This window comes from Rhinopithecus bieti, unplaced genomic scaffold, assembly GCF_001698545.2.
Source record: "Rhinopithecus bieti isolate Rb0 unplaced genomic scaffold, ASM169854v2 scaffold_38004, whole genome shotgun sequence".
NCBI lineage: Eukaryota > Metazoa > Chordata > Mammalia > Primates > Cercopithecidae > Rhinopithecus > Rhinopithecus bieti.
The window spans coordinates 2,513,356-2,535,712 of record NW_016816095.1 but is presented as its reverse complement, the minus strand read 5'-3'; the positions used below and the strand labels follow the sequence as shown (position 1 = coordinate 2,535,712).

General features: G+C 39.1%; 1 long non-coding RNA gene across 1 annotated transcript in view; it reads right to left on the bottom strand.

Annotated features, from left to right (window-relative positions):
- Positions 1–2,246: 2,246 nt before the first annotated feature.
- The window catches only part of LOC108516754 (uncharacterized), a 111,781-nt gene continuing 91,670 nt past the window's right edge, over positions 2,247–22,357 (bottom strand). Inside the window, exons 4-5 of the long non-coding RNA XR_001881926.1 lie at positions 7,193–7,431; positions 2,247–3,649 (exon numbers count right to left, since the gene is read on the bottom strand). This is a non-coding gene — a long non-coding RNA (uncharacterized LOC108516754). The remainder of the gene's footprint in view (positions 3,650–7,192; positions 7,432–22,357) is intronic.

The following is a 22,357-nucleotide window of genomic DNA, read 5'->3' as shown; positions in this document are numbered from 1 at the left end:
ACATTAATTGATCACTTGCTCTTTACAAGAAAGAGAACTTGGTTTTGCCAAAAAACAAAATCCCTGACTGCAGTGGAGGTGTTAAGCAGACTTTGAGGTATGAATCTAGTCCATTAATAGGCCAAGTGGAGCAGCACTTTATTGACAAAACTGGAATCAGAAGCTATAAAGGGACCATGACAGCCAGGGCTCTTACATGTTATAATATTGACAGGAATGGTGCAACATCAAAATTAAAACCTGACATCATTGAAAGAATAATAATTTATTTTAGATCCTTCCTCTTATAACACATGCAGTAAACTTCTAAACACATGTGCAAACAACTGGAAGGTATCAATTTTAAATGTTTTAAATTTGCCATCACTGGTCTAGGTGTTTGGGTGGCACCAGTGAACAAAAGATGATGATTCTACCTCTAGGATCTAGGATGGATAGAAAACAAAAACAGTAAGCATGACAACTAAGTAAATTATAATAAGTGAGAAACTGACAAGCAGAAAAAAAGGACCCTGAACAAAAGAACCAGAGCAGAGAAAACAGAGACGGAATGCTGTTTTAAATGACTGGGCCTCATGCCTGCAATCCCAGTTTTGGGAGATTGAAGCAGGAGGATCGCTTGAGGCTAGGAATTTAAGACTAGCCTGGGAAACATAGCGAGACAATGTCTCTACAAAAAAAAAAAATAAATAAAACTATTTAGCTGGGCACAGTAATGCATGCCTGTAATCCAAGCTACTCGGGGGACTGAGGCAAGAGGATTGCTTGAGCCTGGGAGTTGAAAGCTGCACTGAGCCATGACTGTGCCATTGCACTCCAGCCTGGGTGACAGAGCCAGATCCTATAGCTAAAAATAAATATGCATAAAATAAGCGGAATAAAGTAAATGGAGCTAAGGGTAGGTCTCACTAGGAAGATGATGTTTAAGCAAAGGCTTAAAGGAGAAGATAGAGTTATCCCAGGAGATAACTGGAGAAGAAGCATTTGGAGAAGAAAACACAGCAACAACAAAGGGGCCATGCCCATGCCACATAAAGGGGACACAGGCAGGGGTAGGCTGGGAGATCCTGCAAACCATAATGCTGGCCTAATCCCTGTGAAAGGAGAGAGGGAAGGAAGGAAGCTGGGTCAGCAAGAGCCTCAGATTGTACTGCAGCTCTGAGATGGCCTCAGACAGACCAGTGGGGAGCCACTCGGTAGAAGCTGCTCGTTCAAGGAGTCCTGTGTGTGGAAGGAATGACTTGGCTCAGTCATTGGCTGGGTAGGAACATAATCTTGGGATAGGTAGCACATAGCTGGGAGCTATGAGCCGTGTTCTCATGATAGCCATAAGGCAAGAGTGCCTGGTATGGTCAAATAGCAAAATGAATCAATGCCGGCCGGGTGAGGTGGCTCATGCCTGTAATCCCAGCACTTTGGGAGGCCAAGGCGAGCGGATCATTTGAGGTCAGGAGTTCGAGACTAGCCTGACCAACATGGTGAAACCCCATCTCTACTAAAATAAAAAAATCAGTCAGGCATGGTGGTGCGTGCCTGTAATCCCAGCTACTCAGGAGGCTGAGGCAGGAATCGCTTGAACCCAGGAGGTGGAGGTTGCAGTGAGTCGAGATCGCACCACTGCACTCCAGCCTGGGCGGCAGAGCAAGACTCTACCTCAAACAAACAAACAAACAAAGAATCAATGTGGCACAAGCTGAATGAGTGAGAGGGAAGCAGCAATGTGGTCAGTGGAATAAGGGGTTCAAAGTCAGACTGTCGAGGGTCCTTGACTGTTGTAAAGGCTTTGGCTTTTCACTCTAAGTGTAATATGTTTATCACCAGTGAAAAACACTGAGCAGAAGTGACATGATCTTACTTCCTCCCCCACCCTCTTTCTTTAAAATTATAGATTCAGGAGGTACATGTCCATGGGTATTACATATGCAATGGTGGAGAGTGTAATGGGCTTCAAGTGTACCCATCACCCAAATATTGAACATTGTAACCAATAGATAATTTTTCAAACCTCACTCCCTTCCCATCCTCCCTGCTTTTGGAGTTCCCAGTGTCTATTAGTTCCATATTTATGTTCTTGTACCCAGTGTTGAGTTCCTACTCATGTGTGAGAACATGTGATATTTGATCTTCTGCTGATGAGTTAGTTCATTTAAGATTATGGCCTCCAGTTCTGTCCATGTTGCTGCAAAGGACATGATTCATTCACTTTATGGCTGTGGAATAGCGCTTTTTTTTTTTTTTTTTTTTTTAAACAGGGTCTCACTCTCTTGCCCAGTCTGGAGTGCAGTGGCATGATCTTGGCTCACTGCCACCTCTGCCTCCTAGCTTCAAGCCATTCTTGTGCCTCAGCCTCTCGAGGAGCTGTGATTACAGGCAAGCACCACCATGCCTGGCTAATTTTTGTATTTTCAGTAGAGACAGTGTTTTGCCATGTTGGCCAAGCTGTTCTCCAACTCCTGACCTCAGGTGATCTGCCCTCCTCAGCCTCCCGAAGTGCTGGATTACAAGCATGAGCCACCATGCCTGGCCAGTTGCTTAGTATTTCATCGTGTCTATGTAACACATTTTGTTTATCCAGTTAACTGTTGGTGGACACTTAGGTTGGTTCCATGACTTTGCTGATTTTGAATAGTGCTGCAATAAACATTCTGGAGGTGGCAGTTATTATGTTTTAAGAGCCACCACTCCTGGGCTACCACATTGGAAAGCAGGTTGTAAGGAAAGAACCCAAGGTAAAAGGCAGGGGGATAGGGTTAGCAGGCTACATGCAGATCCTGCAGGGATCCAGGTGAGGGATGGAGGGACTCAGGCACAGTGTGCAGTGGTAGCAGAGGAGGGGGTGAGCAGACACTTGTGGATAAATATGGAAGCTGGAACCAACAAGAAGGGCTAAAAGACTGCATATGGAATGTAAAACAGAAATGGAGGATGCATGGGTTTCCTTGGTCTGCCATAACAAAGCACCACAAACTGGGTGGCATAAATGATAGAAAATGATTGTCTGATAGTTCTAGTGGCTACAAGTCAAAAATCAAGGTGTCGGTGAGGTTGGTTTCTTCTGACAGCTACTCTCCTTGCTTCTAGTAGGCTCGGGCATTCGTTGGCTTGCAGCCGGCATTCTCCCTGTGTGTTCACAATGTCTTCTCTCTATGTTTGCCTGTCTGTGTCTAGAATTCCCTTTTTATAAGGACATCAGTCATATTGGGATTAGGGCCTACCCTAATGACCTCATTTTAATTTGACCATTGTTTTCTGAGACAGGGTCTCGCACTGTTGCCCAGGCTGAAGCACAGTGGCACAATCTTGGCTCACCGCAACCTCAACCTCCCAGGTTCAAGCCATTCTCGTGTCTCAGCCTCCCAAGTAACTGTGATGACAGGCAAGCACCACCATGCCTGGCTAATTTTTGTATTTTTAGTAGAGAAGGGATTTCGCCATGTTGGCCAAGCTGGTCTCCAACTCCTGACCTCAGGTGATCTGCCCTCCTCAGCCTCCCAAAGTGCTGGGATTACGGGCATGAGCCGCCATGCCTGGCCGGTTGCTTAGTATTTCGTTGTGTCTATGTACCACATTTTGTGAATAGGAGACTATCTCACATTCACAGGTACTAGGGGTTAGGACTTAAGCATCTTCTTGCAGGATACAATCCTACCTGTAACAGAGAATGTATTCAAGAATTTTGCACTAAACAACTGAAAGGATTCAGTTGCTGTCAATTGAGATGTGGAAGGCTATGGGTGTTAACAGGCTTGAATATAGTCCATTTGAGATATTTATTAGAAATCAAGTGGGAATGTCAAATAGGCAATTATACAGACACAAATTAATGTTCAGGAGACAGATCTGAGCTAAACATATGAATTTGGGAGTTGTCCGGAGAGAAATGAATAGTATTTAAAGTCATGACCTGGAGAAGATGGAGCTACAAACCAAGCCCTTTGATACTCCAGAGTTAAATCAGGGGAGAAAAGAAGGAACCGACAAAGGTGATTCAGAGTGACTGTAAGAATAACAGAAAACTCAAGGGAGATATGATTTGCCACAGAGCTGAGTAGAGAACAGGCCCTGTGCTGTGTGACATACACATCATCTCTAATTCCAACAACACTGCAAAGAGAATGCGCCCCTCATTTGCTCAGTTGAGCCAGCTCGAGCTAATAGAGACAGCATGGCGTTGTTCTTAGCAGCGTGAGCTGGACCGCCCGGCTTCAAATCCCCATTTTCCCTCCTCCCTAGCTCTGAAATATCATGCAAAGTACTTTTCCTCTCTGTGTTTTGGTTTCCTCAACTGTGAAATGCAATAGTACCTACCCCCACAGGATCGTTAAAAGGATTAGATGAATTAAACCCCTTTTAAAAAGAACCACTTTTAAAGTTTCTTGAACAGAACACAGCGCACAGCAAATGCTCTATTAATGCCTGTTACATAAGTAAATGTATGTAAATTAAGTAAGTTAAAAGTCCCACAGCTCCTAAGAAGCAGAAAGAGGATTTGAACCTAGGATTTTCTGCATTTGAAGCCCATCCTGTTTCTGTTGTATCACAGTGAATGTGACTCTTTCCTTAGCATTAGCATAGATTAATTAATCTAATTAGGGGAATTGATCATTTGGAAAAATGAAGAGACAGTTCTGGAAGGCTGCATTAAGGATGTTTTACTAAATAAGAAATGAAGTTGTGAGAGGATAAGTTGTCATATAAATGTGAAAGCAATAAAAGAGAACCACGAGAGAGGCCAAGACTCCTGGGTCTAAGATAGGGGAAGACTCACCTTTTGAGGGCCTCTTTTTCACAAAATCAGGGTACCTGGGGTTGGTATTTTAGGGGGTAACTAAGAAGATAAAGGACTTTGCTTCCCTCCTGTCTTACCTGGGACCAATCTTTTTCCTGTGGATGCGTGAGGTGACCACGAAGATCTGTTTAAAGGCTGTGCTGAAAGAAGTAATCAGAGAGAATCAGAATAGGATAATGTTCACAAGCGCTTGGTTGAAGAGGATTGAAAGTAAGAGCAATCGGTATCAAAGACAATGGCAAAGTCAAGGAAAGTGACTGAGAGAGAGGCCTTTCATGTTGATTATGAAGAGGCCAAGTCATTCCAAGTAAAGTTGCAGTAAAGCAAAGAGAATAAAGTAGTTTTAACAGATCTGCAAGCCAGGGTGACAGAAGATGAAGGCTGGAAGAAGAATCATGGAAAGTGGAAGTGGCCAGAAGGAATCATTTTAAAGTAGCTGAAAGAGAAATTAAACCAATGAAAATAGAAGTGTAACTCTTGAAGCTGGAAGGGTCCTGTGGCATGAGCTACTGGAATTGTTCTCTACATGGTGGGAACCAAGGCATAGAGAAACCCAACGACTTGCCCACGTTCTCACATCTGGTTACTGGCAGAACCAGGATGAGAAGGACTGAGCCATAAGTGAAGCATCAATTTTGATGTATTTTCTTAAAGAGCAAAAGGAGGCCAGGCGTGGTGGCTTATGCCTGTAATCCCAGCACTTTGGGAAGCCGAGGCCAGCAGGTCACGAGGTCAGGAGTTCAAGACCAGCATGACCAACATGGTGAAACACCATCTCTACTAAAAATACGAAAATTAGCGAGGCATGGTGGTGCGCACCTGTTATCCCAGCTACTCAGGAGGCTGAGGTGGGAGAATCGGTTGAACCTGGGAGGTGGAGGTCGCAGTGAGCAGAGATGTTGCCACTGCACTCCAGCCTGGCAACAGAACAAGAGTCCATCTCAAAAGATAGAAAAGAAAAAAAAAAAAAAAAAACAGAGCAAAAGGGAATTTACTGACTGATTTTTCTGTTCAAGAGGAAAGAAAGAATATAAAGCCTATATGGAAAGTTCAGGTGGGAATTAAGCAGCAAAAGGCCATCTCACTATCTGAAACTTAGGAACGTATGAAATAAAGGGCCAAAAATAGACAAGGGAAGTATGAATTGTGGTCTCTTGTTCTGCTTAAAAGAATGTAAGAAGACCTTTGAGGAGAGCCACAATGGGTAATGGGTTATAAAATTTAATCTTTGAGATTAGGGACACTTTGAAGTCTATGGATTGCTTAAGTGAAAAAAACAAAAAAAGATAGTTATCTGTAAAAGGAGAAATATTCCAAATATTTGTTTTCCTAAACTTAACTATTCTACATTTTGTTGAAGAAGCAAAATATATGCTAAATTAAGCCTGACTTCATATATATATATATATATTATATATAAAAGACATCCTTGGATGACTACCATGGTATGGACTAGGGAATTCAGCTTGAAATTTATAGCACTTACGTAGAGTTTTTTTTCTTCGTATTTCTTATGTTTGTATTGCAGTAATGAAGAAATATGGAAGCCGTCTGGTGGCCAAATAATATCTGTAAATTCCCTTGGATGAAGCCTCCCGTTTATATTTCAAAGTTATTAAGTTCAAGTCCTGTTATAGCTCTACTTTTATTGGTTTTTCCCCCATCAAGGCAATTATTGGTTGGTTAATTCTTATTGGCTTTCTAAAGTAGAAAAAAATTATGGCTGAAATAAAATACTTCATACAGAGCGAAAAGGAAGGTATATATAAAGTGAAAGTCTGAGCGGAGAGGTGAAACCTTGATTCCAGTCACCCAGGTCTCTTGTGCACAGGTGCTCTGCCACAGGGAGAACACTTGGCTTGGCGTGGGTACAGGAGGGACCAGAGCTGCTTGTGTGTGGACCAGTGTTGTTTGTCAGGCTTTTGGCCAAATGATGCTCAGCCCCTTGTCCAATGTAGTGTGCAAAAACTGTCACACCCTCATCTCACTCAGCCCTACAATCTGTGGAAACAGGCTCAGAGAAGTCGAGTGACTTGCTCAGTGTCACACAGCTAGACATGACAATCCCAGATTCAAACTGAGGTGGCTTTCTTTCTTTCTCTATCTTTATATTTTTAAGTTTGTCTGTTTGTCCATTTTAGCATTTGTTTTACTTCTGACCCAGGCCAACTGGTAGGTGTGGCCAAGGCTCCACGAGGATGGAAGGTCCACTAGTTATAACCTGTGAGCCACACTGGATCTCAGTTGACCCTAGAAACCCAGGCAGGTTGAAAGCCTCTTTTGGAAGAAGTTGCCTTGACTGCAAACAGAAACTGAACCCACTTTTCCTGCAGGCCCCGGATCTGTCTTACCAGCTTCACCTCAAAAGCAGTAACTTCCTTGGCTTGAAGGAACAGTTCTGACCTTTTAAAACAGTGGGGGAGGGAAGTGCCAGTTCCCTAATGTCAGAGGCAATATTTTTATTCTGCAGTGTGGGAAAAGTGATCTCTCAGACAGACAGCAGTCTCCTCTGGGGTTCGCGAACCTTCTGAGTGCAAAGGTTATCTTCCTGGTAACTCATCTCTCCCACATTGTAGACTTCCTCCTCCAGGGTCCCATATCACCGAGGAAGTTGTGGTCTGGAAGGAGAGTCCAGGCAAGGGCTGGAACAAAATTACAAATCTAAAATAAATTTCATAGCCAAACATGCTTCATTAAAATGTCTAAACTGAACTATATAAAACTGCTTTTGGGGGAAGGTCAAAAATGGTTGAATTACAGCAATTCCATATATTCAACCTAATATATGTACCATCATCACAATCAGAGTGCTTATTAATGGGTAATATTGGATCCAGTCAACTTACTCACATTGCCTTGTAATCTTCTTTTCTTTTCTTTTCTTTTTTTAATCTCACCCTGTAAGTTTTCTTAAGTTTTGTAATCTTAAAACTCACATCTCTTTTTCCATATATCTAATTTCTAATTTTCAATTGTAAAATATCAATTAGTCGTTTACCAATAGCTAGAATACAAATGAAAATGATGACATTGAATTAGGTCTGGGAATTCCTTTACTGTTATATAAGACAGCATTTGGTTTTGCTTCTCATCTTTTGCAAAATTCTAAAACTTACACCTATTTTTTCTTTCTTTTGTTTATTTTTAAAAATTGGTTTACTGTAATGAATTCAATGTCCTGAAGAGAAATCTGATGGACTAAGCATTAGATGATATTTCAAGAAACACAGAACCCCAAGGTTAAAATGGATGGAAATGGCATATGTCTTATTGTGTTAATATATCTAGTCGTGGGCAAGAGGCGGTCCAGGACTCCAGCACCCCTGTGCATGCCACATTAATTGTCACCTTTATTCCTGTCCTCCTCCTGTGGTTCCCAACACTTTTAATGTTCTCTTCCCTCTCCTCTGCCTGTCCAGTTCTCACTCATCGAGTCCCAAATCTTTTCATGAACTATTCTTTTATTTCTACAGCTGACGGGCTGTCTTGTCTTCCTCAAAGTATCTACCTACAATTTACTTCCAATTTCTTCATTAGGTTAACTAACAAATGTTTGCATGTTAATAGTTCCAATGTAATCCATGCATATTTTGACTCTTTTACTGGCTTTGGGGCTCCCAAGTCCTGTTAGGTTCAGAGAAGGGACTTAAGACTTATAGAATGAATAACTATTTTTTAAATGTAACAGGTATACTAGCTGTACTTTAAAAATGCATATAAGACAAAGCACCATAAATATTCAAATCTACTGAAACTAAAACAGAGGTATTAAAAACAAGAGATTATAAGTAGATTACATGAATATTGTATGAGGTTTTCTAAATTCTATATAGAGAAACAAGTTTTCATCAAAACAGAGAGAAAGAGAAAGTATTACATCACTTTAATTTAGTCAGGTAGAAGCTGGAAGGGGTTGGACTTTGGTAGGATTTGGGGAAAACTGATAAGCAAAATGAGAATTTATCATCTAGGCATGAAAAAGGAGTAGATAAAGATAGGCCAAAGTGACAATGAATAAAGAAAAGTGGAAAAAGTCACAAGAGACTATAACAAGGATAGGCTTTAGGAGGGAAGTAAAGGTTTAGTAGTATTATAATGACGGTTACTACTCCAGTCTTCTGACAAGACACTCTGTGGCCGGAGAAGATAAAATTTGATGAGTTGATCCATAAGTTAGCCCGTTCCTTAGGTACTGAAGTGGTGATCAGACTCCAATTTAAGATAACCCATAGACTGCAACCAAATTTGAGGTTGTATACGTGGGAAGTGAATGTTTGCCTGGAGGCGGTGGGGGTGGGGTGGATCACACCACGTAAGACCTTGAACCTGAGAGAGATCAATACATCCCTGTGGTATAGAGACCAGGAGGGAGCCAAGCTGGGGTCCATAATAAATACCAGTGGGAGTAGAAGAGAAAACAATATGAAAGCAAGACGATGGCTATCAGAGAAGTAATGGCAAAAGCAGTAAGAGATGATTTCAGAGGAAGGAATTTCAGCGGTGCGATTAAGCAGAATGAAATCAACTGAGCCAAAATGACAAAAAGACCACGTTGAACAAGAACTAACAGCTACCGTGATGTTTTGCAGAGAAAGGCGTCAGTGGAAACCTTTCCAAAAAATAAACCTTGTCTTCAATAGGAAAAAAGAAAACAATTCAGAACCTTAGTATGTATGCCTTTGGGAGGGGGGTGTACAGCATTGAAAATGAAGGTAACTATAAAGAATTTTAAAGAATACCTCCTTTTACAAAGAATGATTAGACACAAGCTACTTCCATTCAGTCAGATGCTCTCCCCGAGAGGAACTTAGGCACTTCTGGAGCTACATTAATCTTTTTCAGTCCCTGGAGCACCATTAAGTACAGGCAGCAGTAATTTAGTAAATTGCATACTCGAAGCCTGAAAGAGTTAATACGGCTCCAAAAGTGCCTAACATTTACCCAGGGAGTAATTTACACACTGGAAGCATCTGGCTGAATATGGATTCAATTGTTTACTGTACTGTGGGCCTCACAGAAAGGAGGTCACATGCTTTCTCTTATTGAAAAGTTCTGGGGAACAATTTCTTTCATTTAAAAAATATGCACCAACTGCCACATTTTCATTCAGTATTCTGTTTTTATAATGCTAAAAAGTTGTTACCAGAAATAAACTTAGATTCTTTGATTTACCAAAGAAAACTACTTTATTTTAATTTTGGCTTTGTTACCTGAAGGTTGGGGTCGATAGGGTTGAGGTGATACCAAGAAACTAGTAGATTGGGGAACAGTCTTTATTTCCTCCCTGGAAGAAGCCATTCCATAGATTTGTACAAATGTTTGTATTTTACCTCTCGGCGTGCCAGAATACTTTAATGCAATACTGTTTAATAAAGAAAAGAAGAACAGGAAGACATTCACAAGTGAATCAATTCTAAGTTATTCTCAACTAGAATGCAGCAGTACGTGTGTTCAGGACACAGAAGCACCTGCATAGGTATTAATTTCTTTAAAATTCCTTCTGCATATTACATGCCCAGCACCACAGACAGTATATTAGAGAGAAGGAGCTCTCGTGAAAAATCTTGTGACCTGAGGGAAGGGATACCAGCAAACAAGAGAGTACACATAGAATTCCAGCCTTTATGGATACACTTTCTAGATAGCTTTAAACTGCCAAGATAATGATACCCTTTCTCAGGATGACTGAAATCCAAGGCTTAGTATATAATTGCTTACACCTCTCAAATGGTTATATTCACAATCAACATCTTCTGTCTCAGCAACAGAAACATGTGATCATATTGATTAATATTTTATTCATTCATTTGCTTAGAAACCCGAGGCTTGCTAAGTCTTATAGTTCCTTAGTAATTTAGGTCAAAGTTCATTTTACTTTTTCAAAAGGTTTATTAAGTATAATTACCAATACAAGCAGAAATGATCTTAAAATGATTTTCTGTTCTGTATCAACTATATTTCCGATGCAATCTACTTCCATTTATTAGAATGTATGCACTGGGACCGATTTTTTTCAAGCAAAATAATGTTTATTCTTTACATCTACTTGGGAAAGAAGCCATACAGAAATAAAGAACACGAATTCAGTTTTAATATACTGAACTTGTCTCAAAAATCCCAAATCTTTGTACTCTATATGTGTGCAATAAAAAAATGAAGTGTTTTTAAAACCTGATAAGATGCCTCTGATAAGATAGTTGTTTCTATCGTCACCACTCTCTTGTGGAAGATGATGACTATGATGATAGCATAATGATATTACCTAGCGTTAGCTGAATGCAGACTATGTACCTGGTACTCTTCTAAGTATTTTACGTGAAATTATTCACTTTAATTTCACAGTCTCCTCCCAAAGTGGCATCATAATGAATCCCAGTTTATAAATGAAGGAACTGAGATACAGGTATGTTAAGTAATTTGCCCAAGGTCACACATCTTTGCTCTTATTTTCATGGGTATGATTATTTAGTAGATACCCAAAAAGGGGACTGCTCTTATTTTTTTTTTTTCAGTGCTTTCTCTTGAGGGACTTAGAACAAGTTTATAGTACTAAATTGAAGTGCCAGAGGCACCTCTCCCTGCTCAAAATGTATCAATATCCTGGGACAATGCACATCAAGAGTCTTCTAATTTGAGGGTTTTTCTTGTCCATTGCACCCCTGACCCCGCTTAGTAGTTAAGACATCTTTGCCTTACCCTCTTACTCTATATGTGTGCAATAAAAAAAAATGAAGTGTTGGCTGGGCGTGGTGGCTCAAGCCTGTAATCCCAGCACTCTGGGAGGCCGAGGCAGGCGGATCACGAGGTCAGGAGATCGAGACCATCCTGGCTAACACGGTGAAACCCCGTCTCTACCAAAAAAATACAAAAAACTAGCCGGGCGAGGTGGCGGGCGCCTGTAGTCCCAGCTACTCGGGAGGCTGAGGCAGGAGAATGGCGTAAACCCTGGAGGCGGAGTTTGCAGTGAGCTGAGATCTGGCCACTGCACTCCAGCCTGGGTGACAGAGCGAGATTCCGTCTCAAAAAAAAAAAAAAAAGAAGAAGAAGAAGTGTTTTTAAAACCTGATAAGATGCCTCCTTGATCTCTACTCTTTGAAAACAGAAATAATTTTTTCACTCTGATGATCCTAGTCTATAGGAGTATGAATTTTGACGTGTGTTTCAAGTGCAATTCTGCCTTCTTAGTGATGGAATAATGCTCCCCATTGCTGTACTCATTCTTCTACCCCCACTTCCCTTTCTGTCCCCTTTTTTGTCTGTGGGGCTCCTACAGTTTCCTGGAGTCTCTTTAATCCTCCTCGATTCTTTGCATTTTCCTCTGATCTCAGAACAGTTATGCAGCACTCCTTCCTTCTTGACAGCCCTTGGGCCACCATTCTCTCCCTTTGACTCAGTCCATTGCTAACATGTTGTATTTAATACAAATGCAAATAAATAAATGTATGCATCCAAATTACTGGAGCATATATTGTATCTGCATGTCTTTTTAACCATGAAATCCAAAGTAATTATAGAAAATGTATGCCTATAACAGTGCTGTAAAATAAGTAAGTGCAGAAATAGTACTATTTTCTATTTTATGGATTGTTTAAAATTTCTAGGAAGAAAGAAAAAGTGACTTCCTTTTTTTCCTCTCTAGAATTCTTGTGAGTTGTTCTAGCCTGCTTTGAATCATGCATTCAGTATTATTTACTCATATTGTGTGTGTATATGTGTTTCATTGTGTGTCTGAAAAAAAAAAAAACCTTTTGCAAAGGATTATAAACCATATATTATTTGCCCATTAACCTAAAGCCAACAGGGGCAGAGTAGCATGTTCCAAAGCAAAGTAATCTCTAGTAAATTATAGAGTAACAATATTTGGAATTACTGTGACATTAGTGTACTAAGGCACAAATTTGAAAAGAAATACCAAAATCTCATTGCCTTTTTATGGCTTGCTTTTTGTCTAAAAGAGTCGTGTGTGCGTGTGTGTGTGTGTGTGTGTGTGTGTGCCTTTGAAACAAATGCATTTGGCTACTAATGTGTACACTGCTGTATGAAAATAAAAAATAATTCACTAGAGAATTAGGGAAAAGTCTTTTAAACCAAAGAACAGAGAAATCGAATTATATTGGGGAAGAATGATCACTGTACAATTGCTGCACTGGCCAATAGTGACAGCTGCTAATGGGAAGACATCAGATACAATCTTTAAGAAAAGAAAAATGGGAAATGCTTATTCAGTCATGTGTCCTGACTCTTCACCTGAACTGTAGCTCATTTCTTTCAGAGGGGTAGTAATATCTTAATACATAAAGTATGCACCTTGCTGCTTCGAAAAATTTCATGATAGAAAAAGAATGTATATAATTGCATCATTTTCCATGGTAATACTCATAAAAGAAAAAAAAAAAAACACACATTTTAAGATTCTATGTCCCCAGAGCATCACGTGGCCCCTAGAAACATCCCCAGATTTTATTGTAGCAAACTGGCTAAGGTTCCCATAGAGAAAAATCAAAAAAACAAAAAACAATAGATTCATGTAGAAATCTCAGGACACATACTTTCTATCTGCAAGAAGCTGAGACTGCTTTACTGATATCAGGTCATTAATGATCACTAGGTACAATAATCCTCATCTCTAAAATAGGCAGAGATTATTCTCTTGGTTTTGTGAATGAGGGGAATAGATCAGAGTTTAAAAGTCTTATGAAAAACCACAGAGCCAGCAGAGAAACTGATGATAAACTCAGTGTTAAATCTATGCATTGCCCAGCTTGTTTTAATTTCTGCATAAGCAGAGCAATGGGAGTAAACCTCACTTCGGATAATAGATGTGTCCCCAAAAATGTTAGCAAATTGAATTTTTCTCAAGCAAATTGTATTTTAAATAAACAATAAGCAATTCAAAGAAACAAAATGTGTTTTTATTTTCTTAACATAAACAATCCCTATAGAATGTGGATACCACTCCATCATGTATCTGTTTTACAAGTTTTGAATATGACTTAATGGTTGTTTTTTAAAGCCAGTGTAGCCCATAATTCAGTACTTTTGTTGTGGCACGTCTAGTTAAGGTTTCCTTTTCTCTTTCTTCACCTACCTCTAGTTACCTGCACCCTTTCCCCTCTTTTATACATTTTTATATGCCTCAGTCCAGAACTGAGCCACTGGTTATGGCACTGTCCAAATATTTGACAAGACCCACTAGCCAAAGTCGAAATCTACAGATTGAATGGGCTACAAACTCACAGCATCCTATTAGGACTCTAGTTGGCTGAACGACCAAGGGTTTCAGTTTCTATTAACTGCCTAAAGCATTTTTCAGGATGGCTCTGCTCACATCTTCCCTTTCACCTAATCTCTACCAACCTCTTATCTCGACTTCCTATTGCACTGATAAGATGAAACCAGCAAATTTCCCTCACGTTTCTTCTTCTGCACTGCACAAATACTCATTTCCATTCATTTCTCCTTCTTCCTTTTTCTCTTGAAGGGCAGTGTTCTCACTGCTCTCAGGGGTCACCTTTTCTGTGTGTGTCCCTGATGCCACTCTTTCACCTCTTTCCCACCATTTCACCTCTTCTAGATCCCATTTCTCCAGCATGTTCAGTCTCTTCCAAGTGTTCTAGCTCTGTTCTGTTACTGCTAACATTTTCAGGAGCTCTTTTGTTCCCAATCGCAACCTTTATTGTTTTCTCATGATAATTAAGAACATCCTCATATCCAAATCTGGTGGGGGTTTGCCCTTGGTATCAGTCTCCATGACTCCCCCTTCAATATTTTCTAAAATTCCACCACTCTTACCTATAGCGCTGTGGGATGTTGGTTCTCATGTGGCTCCAAGCACGTCCTCTTCCCACTCTTAACAGCCCACTCTTACTCCTCCTGTCATCTATGTATAAAGATTCCAGTATTGGAAGTTTTGTTGCATTCTCTTCTCCATCAGTATGCTTTCTTAGAGATCATACCTAAAGCTATAAAATCCCCAGAGGATTAAGAGTGAACATAGGAAATTATATGCAGCCACTAAATGCTGACATAGATATACAATTATAGACACAAAAATGTGTTTATTTGCATAATATTTAGTGGGGAAATTGTGAAAAATGCTATAAAGAAATTCTCCCAACTATGAACAGTATTTATGGAGCAATGATGGGAAAACAGGTGTGTTTTATTTTGTTCCAAAGTTTCTACAATGTCCATGACTCCTGAATCAGCATCATCAATTCTAATATATCTTCCTTGAAGTAAGTCTCAACAGAATTTCAAAACCCACCCATCCCAAAACACAACTGACCAAACTGTGACCTGAACCTTGACCCCTTCAAGCGTTTCGTGTTTTATCTCTGACCCAAATCTACTCTTCTGGCCATTTCTTCATCTATCCTCTTACCCAAGGTCACAGAGTTTTTAAGTGGCAAAGCCAGAATTTGAATCTAGGCTGTCTGACTCCAAATGTCCTGCTCTTTCCATCATCCCAAGCCCCTGGCAATCAGGAAATGTGAACAAAGCTTCCTTTGCAATTGTGTAAGGGAATCCGATAAGAAGAAAACCCACGGAGCCCCTGAGAGAGATAAAAGGCTGTTTCCCCTCTTCATCCTGCACTACACCTGACTGCAGCGCTAAACAATCTTTTTCTCAGTTTGATACAGATTCAAAGGAATTGTGCTTCCCAGTTTCTCTGGATGACAATCCTTTTACACAGCCTTGACCATTATTCACTTGATCCATTTGGCCACAGGTTACAACTGAAACCTGAATCACTAGAAACCCACTCTCTCAATATGCATGGAGTGTTGTCCTTCAGCTTGCCATTTAAAATGCAGGACTTCAGCAGATATCACCTTTTGGTTTTGTTATTTTTCTAAATTTCTGTCAGACAACAGCATAAGGAAAATGTCATAGCTGAAGTACACATTTCTTAGTTCCCTTTAGCTTCACAGTACGAACAAAAAAATAGACTCAGTGTGCGGAACAAAAGTTTGCTATATCATAGTATATATATACTACGGGCTATATATCATATATATAATAGTATATATATTCTTTTCTTTCTGAATGAGTGACAATATTCAAGCAAAATGTAATAAGGGCAGAAAGAGCGACATTGAGCTCACTGGTAAGCATTAACAAATCAAACGTGAAAGGTATGGGGAGCGTGACATCGGTTGGCACAAAGTAGAGAATGCTGAGCTTGGAGCGAAAGACGGAAGGGGCAAGAGAGCAAATGGAAACATGGTGTAAGTCGTAATTAAGTGGGGTAGGGGCTTTAAACAAGGAAAATGGATTTTTTTAAAAAATGAGAGTCAAAAAGAAATTAAAACTCCCAGGCCCAATTTCCAACAAGCAAATAGCGATCTGCTCCCCTCGCCTCTCGTCTCTCATGCCCCTGAGTGTCTCTGCAGCCCTTCCTATCTTATTTCGTCTACCGGCCGTTCCTTTCACTATCGTATGGCTTTATTACTTCTTGAACTTTCCTAAGTTCTCTCAATTCCTTGTCACTTGACTTTATTTGCCGTGTATCATATTTTCCTGCTGTCCATCATTATTTTTAGCCTAGTTCTCTCCACATATAACTATATCATCTTAAATCCTTCCACTTTTTAATCATCAGTCTCTCGTAGCAACCCCTCCTGGTCAACTTCTAGCAGATCCTCCACTGAGCTTGTGCGTTATTTGCCCATTTGCGGGCTTTAATTCAGCAACAGAGCCTTCCAACTTCTCTGTCCTTGCCTACTGCCGATTCTGCAAAATCCAGTGGGACCAAAAGCCAGGAACACGGCCTGTTGTTTCTTATTGTCACCACTCTCTTGTTGGAAGATGATGACTATGATGATCAGCATGCATAGATACTTACCATGCGTTAGGCTGAATTGCCCAGGACTATGCTACCAGGTACTCTTCTTAAGTATTTTAAGTGAAATTATTCACTTTAATTTCACAGGTCTCTCCAAAGTGCACATCCATTAATGATCCCGGAGCTTATAAATGAAGGAACGTGAGCATACAGCTATGTTTAAGGTAATTTTTGGGCCCAGGTCACACGTCTTTGCCCCTCTTATGTGTCATGGTTATGATGATTATTTAGTAGATACCCCCAAAAGGGGACACTGCTGCATTTGTTTTATTTTTTTTTTTATTTCGAGTGCCTTTTCTCTTGGAGGGACTTAGAACAAGGTTTTATAGTACTAAAATGCGAAGCTGCCAGAGGGCCACCTTGCCTCCCTGCCCTCAAAACATATCAGTATCCTTGGGCACAATGCACATCAAGGAGCTCTTCTAATTTTAGGCGTTTTTCTTGTCCATTGCCACCCCTGCACCCCGCCTTAGTAGTTAAGATCATCTTTGCCGTTACGCCTTTTTATAACTCTCCTTAATTCTACTGCAGTAGACCTTGGCCTTAAGACCCCCAAATATCTTGTATTTGTCTATTAATTTAATGAATATTTATTGGGGACCAGTGGTGTTTTAATTACTATGTTGACTTGATTTGAATATGCCCATGGTCTCCAGGAGCCAAGAGTGAAGTAGACCGGGGGAACAGAGGGTAGGGGCCCTGCGTAAAGGAGCACAATTTCCATGGAAAAGCAACTGGCCAGAAACTCACAAGGACAGACACTGGAAAAACAAGGAGCAGCTCTGTGTCCTGAGGCACAAAGAGGGATGGAAGCAGGGTGGGGATGGTGTTGTCATGGAAGCTGTGTTTAGCGGAGAGCTGCCTTCAGCTGCTGGTAAAAAGGCATGTCTTTTCACCTAAGGATAAAGAGTGAGGTAGCAAGAACAGAATATAGTACCCTAAAGACTAGTTTACAAACTGCTAAAAAAAAAAAAAAACTTTAGAAATTTTCTTTAACATATCTGTAAAAGTACTTAAATTAACAATTTTCAAAAGGTTGATTCCCATATCCCAGTCCACTTAAAACATCTCCATTTAATCAGTTTTCTTTCTTTTCATTATTCCTGAAACATTTTATAGGATTGTTGATGTGAAAAGATTAATATTGAGCCAAACTGGCTGTCTATGCACATAAAATGAAAGGACCACAGCATCATCAATCAGTTTATGTTAACCATTCTGATCGTTAGTGATTACTGATTGACTTGGATGAAGCTATTGGTATTAACCGGCCAAAATGTCCCAGATGAATACACCTGTCCCACTAAGCCCTGTTTTTTAATGCTTACATCTGAAAATTCAACCTCTAAGTGACTGGAATAATTAAAGAGTAGGTAGGTCTTAATTAGATATAGTGTACTACATAGTTAAATATGTTTATAAGAAATGCGGCTTCACTAGTTTCAAAGAAAGTGATGCACTTGCTGAAACCAGCCTAGGTCTTATATAGCATTATTGTACATATATAAATGATTTGTTGCCAAATTGTCTATATTTTCAGAGTCTAATCAGGGCTAACCTCTACTGATTACACGTGTAAATATCTCATTTAGTACAATGTGTAGTACTAACCAGCTATGAAAAAGAAGGTTCTTTTAAGCTTGTACATATTTCCTCTGTAAAAGTAGATATTCTATTAAATACTTTAAAGTATGCATTTAAACTTCATCTAGCCTAATCACATGTTATAATCAAAGTAAACATATAAGTATTCTTGGAAATACGGCCATAAAACAAGCAAAACAAGAAAAATTTTGCTGGAAATACCTCTTTTTCTGAAGTAAGCAAGCTCAGAGTGACCATGAATAAACTATGTGCATGCGATTGAATATACAATTCTTAGAATTTGTACCTCATCCCGAGTTGTCCTCAATAAAGTTATTTTTTTTAAGTTCTTGACTAGCAATCCAGTGTCCTCAATCAAACCTAACAGAAAAGTGCCATATTCTAGCCACCAGATTTACAGAAACCAGAACCATATGACTTTCAGCCTGAAAAAAATAACTAGCATCCTGTTGTTCAGGCACCCAATTCTATGGGAGTGATATGGAGTCCCTCTAAATCCACAAGGGAGAATTACGTATAAAGTCCCACTAAACTGGTTTGTCCCTTTGGGTGAATGTTGTATAGTAATAAGCAGCATGCCGAGGAGGTTGTATCAATAGATGGCTGCTGCTGCTACGAGAAGCCCACCAACAGCCTACTCCATGACGTTCACAACTAAAGGAGCCTGAAAATTACTAACTAATAATAATCGACACTAATATTAAACCCTGGAACTCCTCATTTAGAAAGCCAAGCAGACAATTTGAAAGGGGAGACAAAGGCAAAATACCTGTGTCATTGAATAGCATCACTGATCGGAAACAGATTCACAAAATATTTACTAAGGGATGCAAGCAATAGAAAAATGATTAAGGTGATGATTCCATGTGGTCAAAGCATGCATAAATCTTTAAAAACCTAAAAGATATTCAGTCCATTTTAACAAGTATTTGTTATCTGTGGGGGAGGATTAGAAGTATGTGGGCTAGCCTTTCCTGTATCTTCTGAAATGCAACATTAAGCGTGAATTACTTTCATAAATAGGAAACAATTTTAAAGCAAAATTAGAAACAAATTAAATGAACTACTCAACAAAATATGTTTTCACTTAAGAAGAAAAATTGTTCCCCTAAAGTTCAACCTCTTATAAATTAAAAACATTGAGAAGATATTTCCTGTTCTGTTTTACAGTTTAGACTGATCCTTTTCCTCTTCTACTAGCAGACAGCCTCCAAAATTGATGAAGCCATTCTTAGCGCTCAGATTCAATATGGATTCATACTAGCTTGCCTTTTCCATTTCAGTGATCACGGTGGGCAGAGCGGTGGAAATAAGTTATGTAAAAGGTTTCCGCCTAGTTGTTGTTTTAATTAATCTGGGTGCCTGAATGACACACAGGCTTAATCGGGTGGTATGGAACCTGTCGCTGTTAAGTAATTGATTTGAACCCAAATGCAGGTTGTGATCAAAAGTTGTCACCGTCCAGTGGCTACTCATTGGCCCATGTGAAATGGGTTGGTGGTCTCAGTCTAATTCCTTATGGACCAGTGTCAGCCTCATGAAAAGCATTACCTAAAGTAGCACTAATTGGTTGACATTCTCAGCATGAAAGAGTGAATAAAGAGACTGAAATCTAAAGTAGCCTTCAAAGTTAGGTTGAGGATGAAAATGGGCCATGCAGCATTGAACGGGTTACCTCTGTAGCCAGCCATGCTACTGCAGTGCAAAGATGGGAGGGCAGTTCCAGAGATTTTAACCCAACCCCTATTTTTATAGGCAGTGGAAGCTGAACCTGAGGAAATTGAGACTTTTGTAGACTTCTAAAACTCCTTAGATTTACTACTCACAATCCTGCCTTTTACTTAGATGTCCCTAGGGAAATCTGAGCAAAGATATTTTACCAAAAGGCAACAGGCTGAAACTGACTGCTAAACCTTTAAAAAATTCTGAAATGGAGATCTAGCTTCATTATTACCAAACAGTGTGTGTTCATCACTTTAATTATAGGAAAAATCGATAGGGCATATAAAAGTACATGGCATATTTTACCTGACATTTGTGCTTCTTCGCTTTATTAAGCATGCCTTTTTGAACAGAAATAACCGGCTAGAATTTACCAAAGTCTCGGTGTCTGAGAGCAAAGATTTCTCTTGCACTCAATTTATCTCCTGTATGGGTGTCTCTACCCTTTCAAACAGCATGATTTTAGTAAACGAATATGAAAACAAATTGAAAAAGCAATAATGGATGCATTCTCTCATTAGTGCAACCAGACAGATTACTAATTCAGAAATATTGAAACTAGCACTGATGGAGATGAATGAATTTCTCATAATTTAATAATGCAAATCGCACTAACAGCTGATAACTAGTGGCACTACAAGAATTACTACGAATGCCAGCTGATAGATGCAATGGTGGTAGAGCGATTTATCTTGTTGTTTCATTGGAAGTCTCCTCTGTCTCTTATGATATTTATGATTTACTCTGTATCTCTTTACATTTCACATGTTATAAATAACTGTCTCCGGAAAAAGACCAAATGTCTGAATTATGGCAACAAGTTTTGCAAGTTAATAATTTTATTTTTTCTCAGGTAAATTTTGATCCATGACAAATGGGGAGGCGATGGCCATTTCAAATGTGCAGTACACACGACTAGAAGCATTTTTCAAAAGTTATCTTACAAGAAAATCGACAACATCACTTTATCACACAAAAATAATCGGAGAAATGCAAACCTGTTTTTAAAAAAGAAAAAAATCCAATGAAATGCCTTTATACCCAGAACTTCTTGACAGATGAAATGTACTATTTAAAACATAGTTTAAGTGGCTTTACAGTTCCATACTTCTACCATGAAGCTTCATTAAAGTCCATAAATTAGTACTACTGTCAGAGATGGCGTTAAGTATTCAATAAGAGTAGACTTAATGCAATTAATAGCAATTAAAATTATACTTTTATGATGTCAGACACCAGCATTGTAAAGACATAATTGCCTGTAAGGACTTTTGTACCATATTTATCCTCTAAAACTGTCCAATTTATATGAAAAATGCCAAAAACATATCCCATATGGGTACCATTATCTTCTCGAATTTTTAGAATTGATCTGTCTTATCCAGCATGTGCACATTAGGCTCATTTGCTTTAATTAGCTTTTTTCTCATTTTGTTAATAGGCATGTTGATGTTAAGTTTTTATTTCAGAGGTACAGATGCTAACTTCACTCATTCTGTTCCTATTAAGGGGTCAGTATACTTTGTGATAAGCTGGGCTTACCCACTTAAAAAGCATCATTCTTTGAAATATTAGATGATATCACTTATCGAACATAAAAACTATATTGCTGTTACAGTAATTGTGAGCAACTTCTATCTAATTAATTAGTAGCTAAATATGAAAGAACAGCTTTGCTGTGTTGCTGTGGCAAGGCATTTTTGTATGGACATAATAAATTAGATAAACTAATGAACTGATTTCAGAAACACAGTCATTCGTGACTCCTCAAAGCTTTCATAAGAATTACCATGAATCTATGCCAGTGTTTTGCATTTAAGCCAGGAGGCATACAAAATAAGAAATGTTTTTATTTCCCATACCCAATCATGTGCTATGTCTCAACTTTAAAAACATTTTGTTAAAGCTGATGCATTAAAATAATTTTATTAATTATTACCATTTACCTTATCTGTACAATTTTCTCACACTGAACTCCTATAAGGAGAAATAATTATATATACGCAAAGAGCAAGACACATAATTAAGAATGCTGCCTGTTGGTTCTCTGGAGACAGAAATTTTTTAAATAAGTAATTTTAGAAGGTTCTGCAGAATCCCCAGATGAAACTTAGAAGACGTAGGGGAAATATTAAGAGTGGGTTTGCTTTCTTTCTCCAGTTGATAAATATATTTAGCTCCAAGTTTGTATACATGTCTTTACATCATGAAATATATTCATTATATTCATACAATGATTTTCTCATCTTAGGTTACTTTTAAATGTTTACTATTTTGTGAAACTATGAAAACCATGTAAGTTCACAATTCTAAAGTTGTAATGAAATCATAGGATTGATTTAAAATCTGAAAACATTATATTTTTGAAGGGCATTGTTTTTTTTTTTTTTTTT